At 48.6% G+C, this 16,827-nt stretch overlaps 2 non-coding genes across 2 annotated transcripts; both read left to right on the plus strand.

The window, feature by feature from the left end:
* Positions 1 to 84, plus strand: Trnal-uaa (transfer RNA leucine (anticodon UAA)). The gene has a single exon. It is a non-coding gene; the product is annotated as a tRNA-Leu (tRNA).
* Positions 85 to 268: 184 nt separating this feature from the next.
* Trnal-uaa (transfer RNA leucine (anticodon UAA)) lies at positions 269 to 352 on the plus strand. Its single transcript has one exon. It is a non-coding gene; the product is annotated as a tRNA-Leu (tRNA).
* Positions 353 to 16,827: the final 16,475 nt, after the last annotated feature.

Genomic DNA, 16,827 nt, shown 5'->3' on the forward strand with positions numbered 1-16,827 from the left:
GTCAGGATGGCCGAATGGTCTAAGGCACCAGATTTAAGCTCTGGTCCTCGTAAGAGGGCGTGGGTTCGAACACCACTTCTGACATAAATGTAGACGTCATCTAGGTAGCATTTTGGAGGGATGCATCCGGTTGTGCTTTCCCATAGTAATGCACTGTGATAAGAATAAACAGGAAAATGAAGGAACAATATTGTATCAGGTAAAGTTGTTTTAAATACACACGTTCATGGTTCAAACAGCATAAAAATCATGGAAGTACATCAACCGTGTCAGGATGGCCGAGTGGTCTAAGGCGCCAGATTTAAGCTCTGGTCCTTGTAAGAGGGCGTGGGTTCGAACCCCACTTCTGACATAAATGTATACGTCACCTAGGTAGCATTTTGGAGGGATGCATCCGGTTGTGCTTTCCCGTAGTAATGCACTGTGATAAGAATAAACGGGAAAATGAAGGAACAATATTGCATCAGGTAAAGCTGTTTTCAATACACACGTTCATGGTTCAAACAGCCTAAAACTCATGGAAGCACATGTACGGTGTCAGGATGGCCGAGTGGTCTAAGGCGCCAGATTTAAGCTCTGGTCCTCGTAAGAGATTCGAGCAGTTCGAGCATTCGAGAAGTTCGAACCCCACTTCTGACATAAATGTAGGCGTCATCTAGGTAGCATTTTGGCGGGATGTATCCGGTTGTGCTTTCCCTTAGTAATGCACTGTGATAAGAATAAACGGGAAAATGAAGGAACAATATTGCATCAGGTAAAGTTGTTTTTCAATACCACGTTCATGGTTGAAACATCATAAAACTCATGGAAGTGCACCAACCGTGCCAGGATGGCCGAGATTCTACTTCCGGCAGCGTTAGCGAACGGACGTGGGAATCATGAGATCCCCGGGAGCGGTCACAACGGCTAGGCCTAGCCGGGCTACAAAGGATAATGCGACTGAAAACGCCTACAAGGTTATTTTGCCAACAATACCTCCAGGTAGTGTGTCTTACAATACTCTTTTGCTCCATGCTGACCCGTTTGGGAGACCATACAACGCTGACAGCTTCGGTGATGCTCTGAAGGACATTGTTTGTAAAGAAGATGTGGCGGGGTTTGGGTCATATCAGTTCAATCATGTCTGGGCCATAACATTTCACCGACGTCTTGAAAAAGAAAAGTTGCTAGCACAAGGGGAGCTGGTTGTGAAAGGAAAAAGGTGTATTATGGTTGACCCAAATAAGAAGGAAGTCAACATAAAGATCAATTGGATTCCCATACACGTGCCAAACGAAGACGTTGTGCAAGCGTTGCGGCCTTTTGGAACTGTGAAGGAGGTCGAACGTGTCAAGTGGAAAAATACCTTCTTTGAAGGCGTAGAAACTACAACACGAATTGCTCAGATGGAACCACTGATCTTGATTGTAAAAGGCTGGATCGCGGATGGGGAGCGCGAGCGTGAGGAAACCGGCCGCCATCTTACTGTACCCACAACAGTCGCCGCAGCGATAATGGCAACTTCTTGCAATTACGGTCGTACCAACCGTACCGGCAAGGACACAAGGCCGAAATTTCTACAGGTGAGTAATTCTTTATCAAGGAATAAATAGGCGTCTATTCTGTGTATTTAGTTGACCATTATGAAGGGTTTTTTTGCTCAAAACGAGCACTGGATGCAGGTTGCTTGATCGCTCTTCCGAGGTTCAATCGAGCACACTTGCATGTTACCTGGTGGCAAATACAGTTTGAGTGCATAATGTGCTTGAAAGAACATGTTATAGTACACTGGTAGTGTTGTCATCAATATATGTGCGAGCACTCGAGCGGTTTTTTGCATGCATTGCTAGCATGGTACACGGTGTTCTCTGCGGAAGCGAGTGCCACATTCATTTCTTTGAATTACCTTCGCGCACAAGTTCGGTATTACGTCATAATTAGACCAAGATTGTCACCTTTTTTCATGTATTGGTATTGTTTTGTGCCGTGGTTTTATTTGTGACACAGAATGCTACGTGACGGTGGTGTGGCGCGACTTGGATAACGCCTTGTGTCTCAGCTGTATCGTCTGCTTGTTACGATAATAATAATTTGTAGCGTGTCGTGCTATTTGTAGCAGTTTTTAAGGCAAAAGTGGTCTCTCGTCAATACAGGTTTCGTCATGTGGACTACCCAGTGAATAATCTGTGCAGTGTGATACGACTGGGTGTACAGGTAAGTATCAAGTTCCTCATCCACTGGTTTCTACTTTACAGGAAGGAACCACCTCAGTGCACGCACTGTGGTTAGCCTGTCTCAAATTTGCACATTTTCTTAAATGTTGACATCAGAAACACACCTTAGGCTCCTTCACCCAGCAATATAATAATTATAATTCTTTTTAGAAGAGTTCCCCATATTCTTTTTAGAATAGTTTTTAATCTTTTCAATTTTTAGAAGATACAGGGATTGTAAGCCATGTTTTAAACTGATGTTTTAACATTTGTCCAATGCATTTATTAAACAACATTCATTTTTAACTGGTTGCACCCAAACCAATGTTCTGATGTATTATTGTCTTTGTTGTCGATGCACCATAAAAATTGGAATAATCATCAATACAGGTTACTTCACAGCTGCCTCGACATACTCAAGAAATGGGTGCAGAACCTACGTAATGCCCACAAACTTTGACTACCACAGCACCTCCAGAAAGTAAAGGCATATGTGTCACATGGGATTTTTAAAGGCATTCACAGTATATAATACCATGTATAAACTGTTGTAGATCTAAGCAGCCTCTACAGTACACTCTCAGAAATGAAAACATGTCAGGGAACTGTGATAATTGTTTCAGATAATAGGCATGCACATATATGCTATAAGAAGAAATTTATTTATTGAGGATGCATTTCTCTGGTACTGATGTTGTTTACATCTACCGTTGATCACATTAAATTTAAAATTCAGCATATATGAGAAAATATCAGGAGGGAAGTTGCTATTCTTTGCTCATTCCAGCCTAAAATTGAGTGCTAGAAATTTAGAGAGTGTACCTGTCCATTGTCATCCCTAAAATACATATTGTCATTCTAGGAAGGTCACAAAACAATCAATGTAGTCTTTTGCGACCTCCCTGCACGTTCATTGTATCCTGAAATGCATAAGTGCAAAAAATAAATGTTGAACTTGAAAAATGTATAATCTCTTTACTCATCATCAGTGATCTTCTTTACAAAAGCATATCGTGTTAGACTTTTTTGTTTACGCTTCACAGACAGGATACACGAGGTCCAAAATGACAAAAGCACAACTGTTTCAAGCTCCAAACCGTTCTGTTGCAATTTGCAGACCATACGTGTGTAGTGCCAGAGGGCCCTTGCACATCAAAGGGTAAGATGGGAGTCACAGTTAATGAAAGGGGTTCCTATGAGAGACTTCGATGCTGAAGAAAATTGTGCAAACTGCGGAAAGTGCCATAGAAGATCTCCAGAAAGCGTGTCTGGTCTCACAACGGTGCCCCTTTTAGATGACGATGATACTGATTGTGTTTCAGATGAGGAGCTGCATTTTTTGTAACGTGCTCCACATAACAAGCATGACAAAGCCAGTGCTGGATGGACATTCAGTTTGGCACAACCGCGCCTGCAAATACGCAGAACAAATGAAGGAAGCAACAAACAAACAGAAGGGCTGTACTTCAAAAAGAGATAAGTCCTGTGTCTCAAGCAGGTGTCACCACTTCCTAAGTAAGTTAATTGATTAAGCTTACATCACTACTTGATTAACTGTTCTAACGAGCGCGAACGAATTGCATGAAGTAATTATTTGAGCTGCTTCGGTGTGTCCATATTTGCGAGGCATGGCACCCATGTCGTTCACTAAAAGACTCTTTCTGCGGCTATGCTTGATATAAATCATACTAAACGCATACACGGCTAAAACAACGGCTTAGAGTCTACAGAACGATATCTTTCTATCATGCGAGTATATCTTTTCCCGGACCGTTCGTGACGGAACAATTTTTGTCCAGAACGCAGCACGGGATATTATATACATGGTTGTTGTTAACCTCACATCGTTTCTTATTGAAATATTGTCTGGGAAACGTGCTGTAGTACAATTCCCAGCGCTGCGCTGCAGTGACGGTCTAGTTTCGGAATGCAAAACATAACGTAATTAAGAATCGAAAAGCAGGGCACCTACGAAACACTGTTAGCATACATCAGTATACTGACACCTTACAAAATCGCGTGACGACAAACAATGATCAACGCCTGTAGCGCAATAAATACTCACAATCTCTGTTGCCTCCCATTGTTTCCAATGGGCAGACACAGCGTTTTAGGGCCCACCAACATGGCGGCCCGAATGCGTGCCTCTCTCCCACGAGCCCCTCTCCCATGCGCGATCCAGCCTTTATACATAGAGATCAGTGGATGGAACTGAAAGGAGGAATTACCGCGGATGACGTTCCCCATCTGATACACATATCAGGGTGCCAGGTCTTGCTGGCAATACCGGGAAGACCGCCTTTATGCCTTATGGGAATTCCTTCCCATCTCCCCGACCACCCCCGCCCATCCTGCCCATGGCGGAACAGAAGAAAGGTCAGTCAAACATCAGACGGTTTATTGCATACCTTGACAGAGTAAGGCCGCTCCCTCGATCGTGCCGCTCGCACAAGTCTCTCCCCACCTCCCCACCGTTCCTTTTTACCCTTTTGCAATCGCGCCCTTTCGTGGCGGCTCCTTTGCCTTCGCTGCCTTTTACTTGCGCCCCTATAGTCTCCACATCCCCCCACCCACAAGTCCAGAGCACTGGATCTTCAGAGATCCTCATTCGCGTCTAGGTCGATGAGGACGTCCTCCTCCTGGGGGTTGGGGGTGCAGCTACTCCCTCCGCTTCTCGCAACAGCTCTGGGCGGAGCCGGCGGCTAGTAGCCAGGGCAGTGGCGACGTCGCCGAGCTCTGGGCGCGCTCGCTCGGTGCGCGACCGGTGGAGGTTTCCCCGTCGATGGGTGGCACGATGGAACTCCGGGACTTTACAAATGGGGCAGAGGAGACGCTGCTCGTCTGGCGTGAGGGGTTGAAGCGGGTCCGCAGGGTGCCTCTCCTCGAGCGTCAGGCCCCGGAAAGGTAGAGGGGCGGTGGCTGGGTCGGCGCTCGTGAGCGGGCGCGGCTGGGACGACCACCTGGAGTGCGAGGCCCACGATACTGGATAACCTTGGTGGACAACCGTCTACGTAGCTGCTGATCTCTGCTGCGGGTAAGAGCTGGCTGGCGCCGGATTCAATTGTGGTCTGCTGCGCGGCCTGCTGCGTCGGTACATCTGAACCTAGAAAAACTAGAGGGAAAAGCAGTAAGAGGGAAACTCCGCACTGCGAGTGCCTGGATAAGCACTCCCCAAATACGAATGTGGAAGTCCGCGTAACGGAAATCAGAAATATAAACTACATCGTGAGCACCAGGTTTTGGTGACCGAAAATAGTAAGTGCTGCGTGCGCTGCACGCGCATAGTGCCGTACTTGAAAGCAGGTTCTGAAGGAACCAAGCGTAGTTGATGCAATGTGGGCCTTCGTAGGTCCCTCATTGCAGTGATCAACCTTTGCACAAATGCGAAGGGATCGAATGCTTGGGGGAACAACGCATTAGAAGCATGGCTTGCTCGTCCCAACCAGCTGAAAGCCGGCAATCAATCTAGCAGACACGAGATTCAGTAGAAAGATATCGTGAAAGTACGATCTTTCCACGCTATCGCTTCAGAGCTATGTAAGCGATATGCTCGAAGATATGGGCGAAAGCGGGGGTGTGGCACTGGCGGGAATAGCCCGTGCGACGCATCGCCTATCACTGCAACCTGCTGGATGCGCGTGATTATGACATCAACTTCGATTCCTATGTCGGTCTGACAGGCCGTCTAGTTATGAAGTCTGACAACGAGTTTATCGTCCGCGTGCCCCTGAAAGGAAAGCATCAGAATGCAAGTCGTAACGGCGCGTGCGGCTATGCTTGCGGCGGCGAAACCAACCTAGCGTCAATGCGCACCGTCATTAGCATGCACAACTTGGTTGCACGTTGCTAACAACTCTGCCGTTGAGGAAGCGTCGGGGCTACAGCCCTGGAGGCACCGCTGCTAAGACGCCCTACGGGGAAGGCACTGCGGACACCATAATCCCACTGGCGAGACTACACGGGTCATGGAATGTCGAGCGTTCGGCCTACTAAAGGGAACGGTCCCGGAGACCTCTTTGTCTAAGGCCGGTATCGTACGGAGGGTCCTAGACGTGGGGTGCATGCCGTGAGCCTGTCTCCGAGAGACTCTGATACGGGAGCAACTGGGAAAACTAACACATAAATGAAGGGGGAACACGTTGAGACCAACCTAGTGCGTTCCTCCATGCGGATGGGCACAGGAGTGGGTCCCTGGTTTGGCGGGCGTTCCCTGCATGCTCCAGCAGTGCGAATCACGAGGCCAGTGAAAAATACTAGAATTTCGATAAGATAACGGGGCGACTCCGCTGCAGCAGGCAGGTTGAGCTAACTGCCCCTCGAGACAACAACACAAGGCTGCTTCCGTCTCGAAAAAAACGAACACACAAAACAACAAAAAAAGCCAGCGGTAACGCTAATGCACTGTCCAAATTCCGGTCACTGCAGTGGAGACAAGAGCACGAAACTCCTTCCAGCCTCCAGGAACGAAAAGCCAAATTGAAAAATTACAAACATACCTCGCCTCGCACCCTCACCAGCAGAAAATGAGAAAATCCTGTCGACCGCGCCATTTATGGGAATTCCTTCCCATCTCCCCGACCACCCCCGCCCATCCTGCCCATGGCGGAACAGAAGAAAGGTCAGTCAAACATCAGACGGTTTATTGCATACCTTGACAGAGTAAGGCCGCTCCCTCGATCGTGCCGCTCGCACAAGTCTCTCCCCACCTCCCCACACTTCCTTTTTACCCTTTTGCAATCGCGCCCTCCCGTGGCGGCTCCTTTGCCTTCGCTGCCTTTTACTGGCGCCCCTATAGTCTCCACAGCCTCAAGTGTAAAATGGTGGGGCACATTCGAAAACAATGAAGGACGCCCTGGTGTAAATCGTGCCGTACGTTCGGACACACAGAAGAAGAATGTGTGAAGAGCTATGCATCGAAGCTCCGCAGGTCCACGAGGGAAACAACTGACCACGACGCCCTACAGCTTGCAGACGATCCGGAGATGGAGATTGAAGCACATGAACGTGTTGGTGAAAAAGAGGAAGAACCATCTACTGCAATGGCTATAAACAACGAGCATATGGACGAAGAAAGTATTCTAGGCGAAAGTAACCAGGCAATAGAGAAGGATACCAATGATGAGCCAATAAAAAGGAGGATGCGAAAGGAGGATTCCAGAGCGTTGGACGACAGAGACAAACAAAGGGAGCACCAACGAGATGATGTAGTGCCGACGGAAAGAGACGCACTTGCAGAGGAAGAAACTGGAAAGCAACATTGGGAAAGTCCTGGAAATTGTGCCTGTAGGACAGTCGGCGCTGGAGAACATGAACTTTGGGGACATTTGATGTGAACCATGTCTCGTGAGAGTGAATGCCCGTCTTCACAGTTGTAATGAGATAAGCTAAACAGGTTCCTCTAGCGAAGGAGAATGGGTATGTGATCCTTTTAAACATGATGGAAGGGCATATAACTGTCGCGACAATCAACGTACGAGGTCTGTGTTCACGGAAAAAGCTGTACCATTTGAAAAGGTTTTTAGATTCGCAACCTGATATAGATGTGATAGCATTGCAGGAAACGAAAATTAGTAGTGACGAAGGGACTAAAGAACTGCTTGAAAACTTTTTCCTACCGCAATATGAGGCAGTTGTAAGACATTCATTTCAACACTCTGGAGGTTGTTTGCTGCTTGTTAAAAGATCACTGAAATATGTGCCAGTTTACCCTCATGTTGATAGTAGTGGTCGTATGGCTCTGTTGGACATTGCTTATGAAAATGAAATCTGGCGACTCATATGTATTTATGCACCGAACGATGCAAAGGAGAGACAGTCCATTTTTAATTCTGTGGAAAAGTATGTTGACACAGACTACACTGCAGTGCTGCTGGGTGATTTTAATTGTGTGCTGAATAATGTTGACACAAGTAGTTGCCGATTACAGCAGGATGTAGGCATCGAAGCATTGAGGAATATCACGCGAGAGTGTAATATGGTGGATGTAGCCGAATGTGCGCACCAGACTATCAAGTACACTCATTTCCGGAAGGGATGTGACGCGCAGCTCGACCGCATATACATTTCAGGAAATGTAAGGGGCGAAGTCAGCAAATACAACGTCATACCAGTTCACTTCACCGACCATTGCATTGTTATCGCTTCCATTGGGAAGATTCCGGCCAAAAGTAAAAAGTTTGGATGGGAACACTGGAAGCTTAACAACAAACTATTGGAAGATGAAAGTTTTAATGACCTTGTAAGGGAACAGATTGAACAAATGAAAAAGTCAGATGAAGAATGGGGTATTGAAAAATGCAGCGTGATGGCGTATAAAAGAAGATACGAAGAAAACAACTCCAGGAAAAGGTATGCACGCTGATTACACTAAAGTGCAAGATACCTGGGGAATTTTGTGATGACATCCAGCATACAAAGCTTCAGCTGAGCCTGATAGACGAAAACAAAAGCCAGGGCGCACTGATAAGGTCAAGGACACAAAACTTCCTTGCGGGTGAGCAGCCATGGAAAACATTCCATCAGGAGGAAAGGAAACATGTGGCTCGAAACAAGATTACAGAAATTAAAGTCGGCAATCGAAGCACTGATAACAAGAAAGAGATTGAAGATTGTATTTGGAACTATTATAACTCATTACTTGGGACTGAGTCTTCAGATGGTGACAACATGATCTATGAGCAAATGAAGGATACGATGCCCCAACTGCACAATAAGGAGAAGGAATAGCTAGAGTTACCGATCACTGCGGAAGAAGTGCGGAATGCCATCAATTCTCTTCGAAATAATCGGTCACCAGGACCGGACGGACTAAGTGCGGAGTTTTATAAGAAACACGTCCATCTGCTAACCGCTGTCCTGTTGCGGGTCTTTAACGAAGCCGAAGAAAAGATGATGTTACCCAAATCGATGAAGTGCTCGAAAACTGTCCTGATTCCCAAGGAAATACCCGAAGGGTCCACACCAAGAGTGACAGATTATAGACCCATCACACTGAGCAACGTTGACTAAAAAATATTCGCAAAGGTTATGGCCGGACGGTTGCAAAAGGTGATACCTCAGCTTGTGGGGGAGCATCAAACGTGTGCAGTGACGGGACGTAGTATACAAACTAATATACATGTTGCACAAACAATACTGGACTTTTGCAAATTTGAAGGTGCCCAAGTGGTCATGCTGCAGCTTGATTTGTCGAAAGCCTTCGATAGGGTCAAACATAACTTCCTGTTCTTCTTGCTTCAAGCTGTCAACATGGGACCTCGTTTTATAAACAGAGTGCGCATGTGCTACACAATGGCCCAAACCCAGCTGGTTATCAATAACGTGATCACCAAACCAATAATTCTAAAATCATCAGTCCGTCAAGGATGCCCAACGTCTCCTCTGCTCTTCAACTTATATCTGGAACCTCTATGTCGAAGTATTAATAATTGTGAGTAGTAATGACTGGACACAGACTGTCCGCAACGCTACAAGGCTTCTGGACACGTTTAATTAGCAATTAGAGCTAATTGGGACCCCCCACATTAATCAGGACCCTCCAGGGAGTCATCACACTAATTGGGGAGCATCTAGGACGTGTCCAGACCACCCTGTGCGTTGCAGACAATCTGTGTCCATAAAAATAAAAAAATAGGTAGAAAATAAAATAAAAAGATAGAAATAGAGTGGAGAGAAACAATTTATTCGAAAATCAACGATGCCGCGGCGAAGAACCCGCTCCGCAACACCCGAGTGACCAGCGCCAGCCATGTTGGTAGTTGGCACCCAGCAGTTGCAGAGATCGACGACAGGTGGCCACTTAGTTGCAAGGCATCACACCAGATGGCGCCACCATCATAGCTCTAGACGAGAAAGACAGAGAACAAGATACTAGCGGCAGGTAAAAATGGCAGCACTGCTGAACAAGTCTAGGCATGCGAGAGAAAAGGTCGAACCGCTACTGCTAAAACAGCACAGAGAAAACGGTACACATCGGGGGAAAAGGCTCACGGGGGCGATCGCTTAGGCCTAACACTGGGCACACATCGCTAAACATGCGTCACCACAAACAAAAGGCTTGCTCACCACAAAACAAGTCTAAACATGCGAGAAAAGGCTTAACACGAGCGCGGTCAAATCACTCGTTGGTCACCGCTAAACACGGCAAACATACGAGGAAAAGGGCTTACGGGGGCGATCGCTTAGGCCTAACCTCAACGTCACAACACTACGCAGCTAACACAAGGCGGGAACCACTGGGCACACATCGCTAAACATGCGTCAACACGAACAAAAGGCTTGCTCACCGCTAAACACGGCAAACATACGAGAAAAGGAGCGCGTCAAATCACTCACCTTTTCCCCCGCGGCGACTTCCAGGCAGAAACTGAGCGAGCGCGGGGAACACACGTCTGCTCTCTACGAGGCGACGCGCAGCGGCAGCTATGGATGCGCGCGCGCCCTCTGCTCCACCCGTCCGCGCATGCGCGCGCGCGCTCCTAGCGCCCTCTGCGCCGCCCGCGGGTGTTTTCGGTTTCGACTCTCTGCTGCACGCGCGCTCGCGCGCTCCAAGCGGCCACGGGTGGCTTCTGAGTTTCGGTTTCACTCTCGTTTCTTTGCGCGCTCGTTAATCTGTATAAAGGCAGCGCGCACCGCGCTCGCGTCATCATTCTGACCGATACGTGGAAAACGCCATGTGTGGTTTATTCTCCTGCGCTTCTCGTCGTCGCAAGGAAAAGACAAAAAACGAAGAACTTCGCGAATTTATTCGCGGCATCGTGGAGGAAGCCTTTCAAGTCCACCGCCTGGAATGGTTGCAAGCGCGTCAAGAAATGTGTCAGGACAAGATGAAGACACTCGACCGCATCTTAGCGGCGGACAGACTGGCAAAAAAGAAGTCCAACTTTAGCCTGGATAATCTGTATTGGGAACGCAGTTCCGATGTATAGGACGACGATGACGACGTGTAAATAAAAGCGTTGCATTTCTCTTCGAGTCTCAGTCTCTTCTTTCTCTTCGTGCAACGTGTACGCACGCAACATGTCTTCCCCCGAACCTTTTCGTTTCCATCATCCCTTTCGCTGTATCTTAAGCGGCCCCTCCATGTGCGGCAAATCTACTTTCGTTGCTAACGTGCTGAGGAACCTGAACGACGTGGTGGACAAGCCTCCGTCACAAATATTCTACGTGCAGAAATATGCTTCGCCGAGCATGCAGGACGAATTCGGGGACTCCGTAAAATTTACCAAGGAGCTACCGCGAGAGTGGGACACGTCGCGCTACGCTGATCGTCGTCGACGATCACATGACCGACGCCGGTTCCTTGAAGGAGGTGACCGATCTTTTCATTCGGGGTTCTCACCACGCCAATGCGTCGACCTTCTTACTCATTCAAAACATCTTTTTCGACAGTAGCCATTTTAGAACTATATCCTACAACGCTAGTTACGTCGTCCTGTGGCGCACCGTGCGCAGCGTGCACCAGATGGAACATTTCGGCCAACAGCTATTTGGCAGAAAAAGATTGGAGTATTTTCTGGACACATATAAACAAGCGATGTCGTCGCCCCACGCATGTTTACTCGTGGATCTTCACAACTATACGCACGAGGATCACAGGTTGCGTAGCAATATCTTTCCGGGCGAACGTCAATATATCTACGCTCCGAAATGAATCTCCGCCCTCACCTCACTTTACTCTAAGTACTCTCCACTCTACCCCCTCCGCGCCGTCGCGACGTCTTGAGACGTTCGTCCTCGTCCGACATGAAACACCTCTCCGAAATTTGCCTCAATGTATTGAACAGAAAGGTGGCTCTAGCTCCAGACACCTTCGCGCGTTTTAAGAAGCACAAACGCTTTTTACGACGGCTCGCCTACAAAAAGATTCACAAGAATCCGCAATGTTTGAAACGCTATCTGTCTCAGCAGCGAGGACAGGGCGTTCTTTCGTCGGTGGTTCCTCTCCTGCTTTCCGCCGTGTTGAACCTTTTCGCCAATGGCCAAGAGAATTGAAGTGACCACCTCCTCCTCCTCCTCCATCGGAAACATTCTTTCCTCGAAGGAGAGTGACGACGTCAAAGTGAAACTCATACTGCAAGCACTGTATCGCATACTCAAGCAGTACGGATTTGACCCCTACGACAATAAAAACAAGGCGTCCGACGCTACAAATGACTTTGACTATTCGCTCCTCTCTCCAGAGGTGGACGAAGAGGAAGCGGAAAGGGTCGTCTTGGAAGTAAAGAATGTTCTTTCCTGGGATCGCGAGGGTTGTGTCTCCGTGTCGGGCAAGCCCATCAGGCACTCCTCCGTTTACGAACTCGTCAATTATTTGTTGCAACGTAAGACGGGAAAGAAACCTTCCTGGTTCCCCAAAGTCTCGAAACTATTGCGTCTGATTTCTCTGCCCAAATCTCGCGAGCCTCAACAGCAGCAGCAGCAGCAGGCCTCCATTGCGTGGACGACTTATGGAGGGATATGAGAAACCAGAGGGTGGTTTGGGGTGTGTGGAACGCTATAGGAAAGCGCGTCACTTGAGCAAAAAGAAGGCTCTCGCCATTCTCAGAAAGCTGGATGCCCACACGCTCCACTATCCGGTCAGAAGAAAGTTTAATAGGAGATGCATCATCGCGCTCAAGATCAACGACGTGTGGCTAATGGATCTCGCCGACTTTTCAAAATACAAGAGATTCAACGGTGGCTACCGCGACATTCTCGTGGCAATCGATTCCCTCTCGCGCTTTCTGCGCACCCTCCCGCTAAAGACGAAGCGCCCCGCCGAAATGAAAAGGGCCATGATAAGACTTTTTCGGGGAGGTAACGTACCTACACGCATCTTTTGCGACAGAGGAGGGGAATTCTACAACAAGACCGTCAAGGAGTATCTCTCACGAAAGGAGGTACACATGTATTCGACCTTCTCTCCAGTAATCAAAGCATCGCAGGCTGAATGCGTGATACGCACTTTACGCGACAGAATATTCCGCTATTTTAGAGTAACCGGAAAATACCACTTCGTTTCCGCGCTTCCCAAGATCGTGCGCGACTACAACAACACCAAACACAGGACTTTGGGCATCAGCCCGTCCGAAGTCACGCCCGAAAACGAATTGGAGCTGTTCAATAAGATAAATGGGAAGCCCGTCGTACCCTCCGTGAAAAAGAAGCTCAAAGTGGGGGATAAAGTGAGGGTCCTACTACACAGAAAAGGTTTTCATAAGAGCTCGGAAGGGAGTTGGTCGCCTCAGATTTTCACCATCTCCCGCCTGAGAGACACCTCCCCTCCCGTCGTGCACCTGGAAGATTACCGGGGTAAGGAAGTGGACGGATCTTTCTACCCGGAGGAGGTAGTCGTCGTAACCCGAGACGCCAATCAGCCTTGGCCAGTAACGAAAGTGCTGAGAAAGAAGCAAGTGAATGGTCAGAGCAGGTGGACGTAGATGTCTGACGTCATTTCCCAATCTTGACCACGTCGCTGCTCGGAACCCAACTGTCGTGTTCTTTGTCGTAACCGAACCAGCGACGTGGTCAAGATTGGGAAATGACGTCAGACATCTACGTCCACCTGCTCTCGAATGCCAGCATGGATAAGTTTCCCTCGAATAAACTCAACGCCTTCACGGTAGCTTTCGATAGTCCGCTTCAGCTCTCGAACCGCTATAAAGTCGGTATCTCAGCATAAGCAACGATTTTTTAAATATCGGGTACGAAAGGCAAGATGCGAAAATCGAGGTTTCTTTCGAGGACACGGTTGAAGCCGGGAGAACTTTTCGTGTCACCTCGGATCTCGAGAGGGATTTGGGAAAAGCCCTTTCGGAATTTAACGTTTCTTTCGCGTACAATAAATCGCGATACAACTTTGTCTTACCCGTGGACGTGAAAGCCGTGGAATTGGACCCTCGCCTCGCACAGGCGCTCGACGCCTCGCTAGCGTCCCGCGAAGCAGGTCGTGCGGTGAAACCTCCCAAATTGAGCGAACGCGAAGCCACCTCCATCTTATTGGAGCACGCCGCATCCGTCGCTTTCGGCGGCGTCACTCTGAATTCAGAAACCACGTCCCTACGGAACACACTCAACAAGTATTTCCAGACGCACAAGCTGGACGCCTCGCTAGAATACGTGGATAACGTCTACTCTCGGAAAACGCCGAAAGGGTTGCACGTACCGGAACCCTTTGTCAAGCTGCTACATCTCACTGCCGTCGAGGGACACGGAGAAACGCTACGCGTCTCTCTCCCCGTAGCGCGGCAATTTTCTTTCACGATCAAGACGAAAATTCATCGATCTTTGCAAGTACATCTGCCTCCCGGCTATTATGCGACGCCGCAAGCACTTCTGGATGCGATTAACCAGCGCGTAGGCGAACGCGCGCGCTTCAGCTTCGACGGAACCGAACAGAAATGTAAAATTCGGCTTTCCGAGGGCACCTCCACCTTTCCGAGTACCTGGCCGTGGTTTTGGGCTTCGAATCGCGTACCGTGTTCACGGGGGAGTAGGAGGAGGATGCCACGAGCTCCGTCGAGGTACTCCTGGAACCCCCGTTTCACAACATAATCGTCTACACGGATATCGTGGAACCCACGTACGTGGGGAGCGGGAAAAAAACGATATTAAAAATACTACCCTTTTATTACGAGAAAGACAAGCACGTCGTCACCTACACGTTAGATAACATCCAGTATTTTAACTTGTCTCAATTCGAAATTCTCTCAGTGACGATCGTTCTCGCGGACGAAACGGGAAGACATTTGCCGTTGCGGTCCAAAGGCAGAACCAATCTAACGTTGCATTTCAAATATGTACCGTAATTCCCCCCAAATAATTCCCGTGTACACGGGACCCCTTTTCCAACGAGGGGGCGGTGTGTTGAACAACATATCCAAGTTTATCGTTCCCATCTGGCAGCAAATAAAACCGATCGCCAAGAGAACGTTGAAGCGCTTGGCGCGGAATTCGGCCGATGGCGAAGGAATATCGCGCGCAGTAAAAAAGACGGCCATAGCAACGGGGAGAGACGTGCTGGATTCCATGCAGGGCTCTGGAAACAACAACAATGGAAAGAAACGCCGCAAAAGACAGCAAAAGGCGCCGACACACGACGCACCTGCAGATATCTTTGGTACGCCGTGAAGGTCACACATCCGCTGCGCGCGCTCCATCATGACGTCAACGAAAGCAAAAATACAGACGCAACGGTCACCGCATTGTCTTACGAGTGACATGATGATATCCGAACCCCCTTCCATTCAATACGGCGTGGAAGATACTTCGTACCAACTCGTTTATCCGGTCAACGGGGTAAATAATTCCGGGATCGAATTTTCTATTCAAAATTTGCAAAGGGCACACTTGGATCTCTACGGCAGTTTCGTGTCTTTGACCGTGCGCATTGTTCGCGACGGCGGGGCAGAAATGGACGAGAAAGATGTCGTTTTCCCAATAAACCACCTGTTGAGCGGCATGTTTAGGACTGTCACCGTTTATGCGAACAACAAGCTCGTCAGTTCCAACGAGTTGTACGCCTACAGGAGTATTTTGGACGTCGTGCTTCATTCCACGCCCATGGCTCAAGAAACAGTGCACGCGGCTGGACTTTATGTCGAGGACGACGAACATTTAAAGAACGATTACGACGTCTGGTCTCGCGGTCCGAAACAATGTTACGAAGCGACGAAGGGTGGAAAATACTTTAACCTGGTCGGTCAGATCAATACCGACCTGTTTCAACAGCCGCGCCTGATGGTACCTGCCGTCGAAATTCGCGTCGTTTTCCTGTTAAACAACGACGAATTTAAACTCGTATCGGTCCCCAAAGACAAGCAAACGTACAATTACGAGGTGGACATTAAAGAAATGACGTTACACTTGAAAAAGGTGACGCTGGCACCTTCCCTATTTTTGGAATACGAGCGGCGGCTTCAGACCAGGCCGGCCATCTACGTGTTACGCGGATTGGAAACCAAGGTGCGGAGCTTGAGTGCCGGGAGCTTGGACGCTCACTTTGAAAACGTTTACCCCGAAAGGGTACCTTCCAAATTATGTGTCGTCCTGCTGGCCACGTCCGACTTTCTCGGCGACGTCCAATCGAACCCCTACAAATTCCGTCATTACGACCTGTCTCATTCGATGCTCTCCGTGGACGGCCAGCAACTGCGAGCCGAGTACGACTTTCAGAACGACCTCGTCAAAATTCCCTACTTTAACTTCTTGCAAGAACTGGGAGAGAAACATTTCAAGTATAGCTACGAGTGATTTAAAACGAACGGGTTCCTTCTCTACTTCAATTTGGACGTGGGCAAGTGTTCTTCTCCTTCGCATTTGAGCGAGTGGCGAAAAGGAAACGTTCGCCTGCAATTACGCTTCGCTAAAGCGCTCCCACACGCGGTCACCGTCCTCTTGATTTCCGAGTGTCCCAAACTCATGTGCGTCGACAAGGACCGTACGGTCACCTTCCCATAAGAAAAGATGTACGAGAGTGACATCTTGGAACTCGTGTCCCTGAACCCACTCGCTTCCTCCATGCTGAGAGGCATTTGCGCTACCGACGAAGCCTTCGTTTTACGCGAGCCCGGCTATTTAATCATCAATACGGAAGAGCGAAGAAGGCGCGGGCAGCACTGGGCGCTCTACCTGAAGAACTACGACGGGTCTGCCG

Source organism: Ornithodoros turicata, chromosome 7 (assembly GCF_037126465.1).
Source record: "Ornithodoros turicata isolate Travis chromosome 7, ASM3712646v1, whole genome shotgun sequence".
NCBI classification, from domain to species: Eukaryota; Metazoa; Arthropoda; class Arachnida; order Ixodida; family Argasidae; genus Ornithodoros; species Ornithodoros turicata.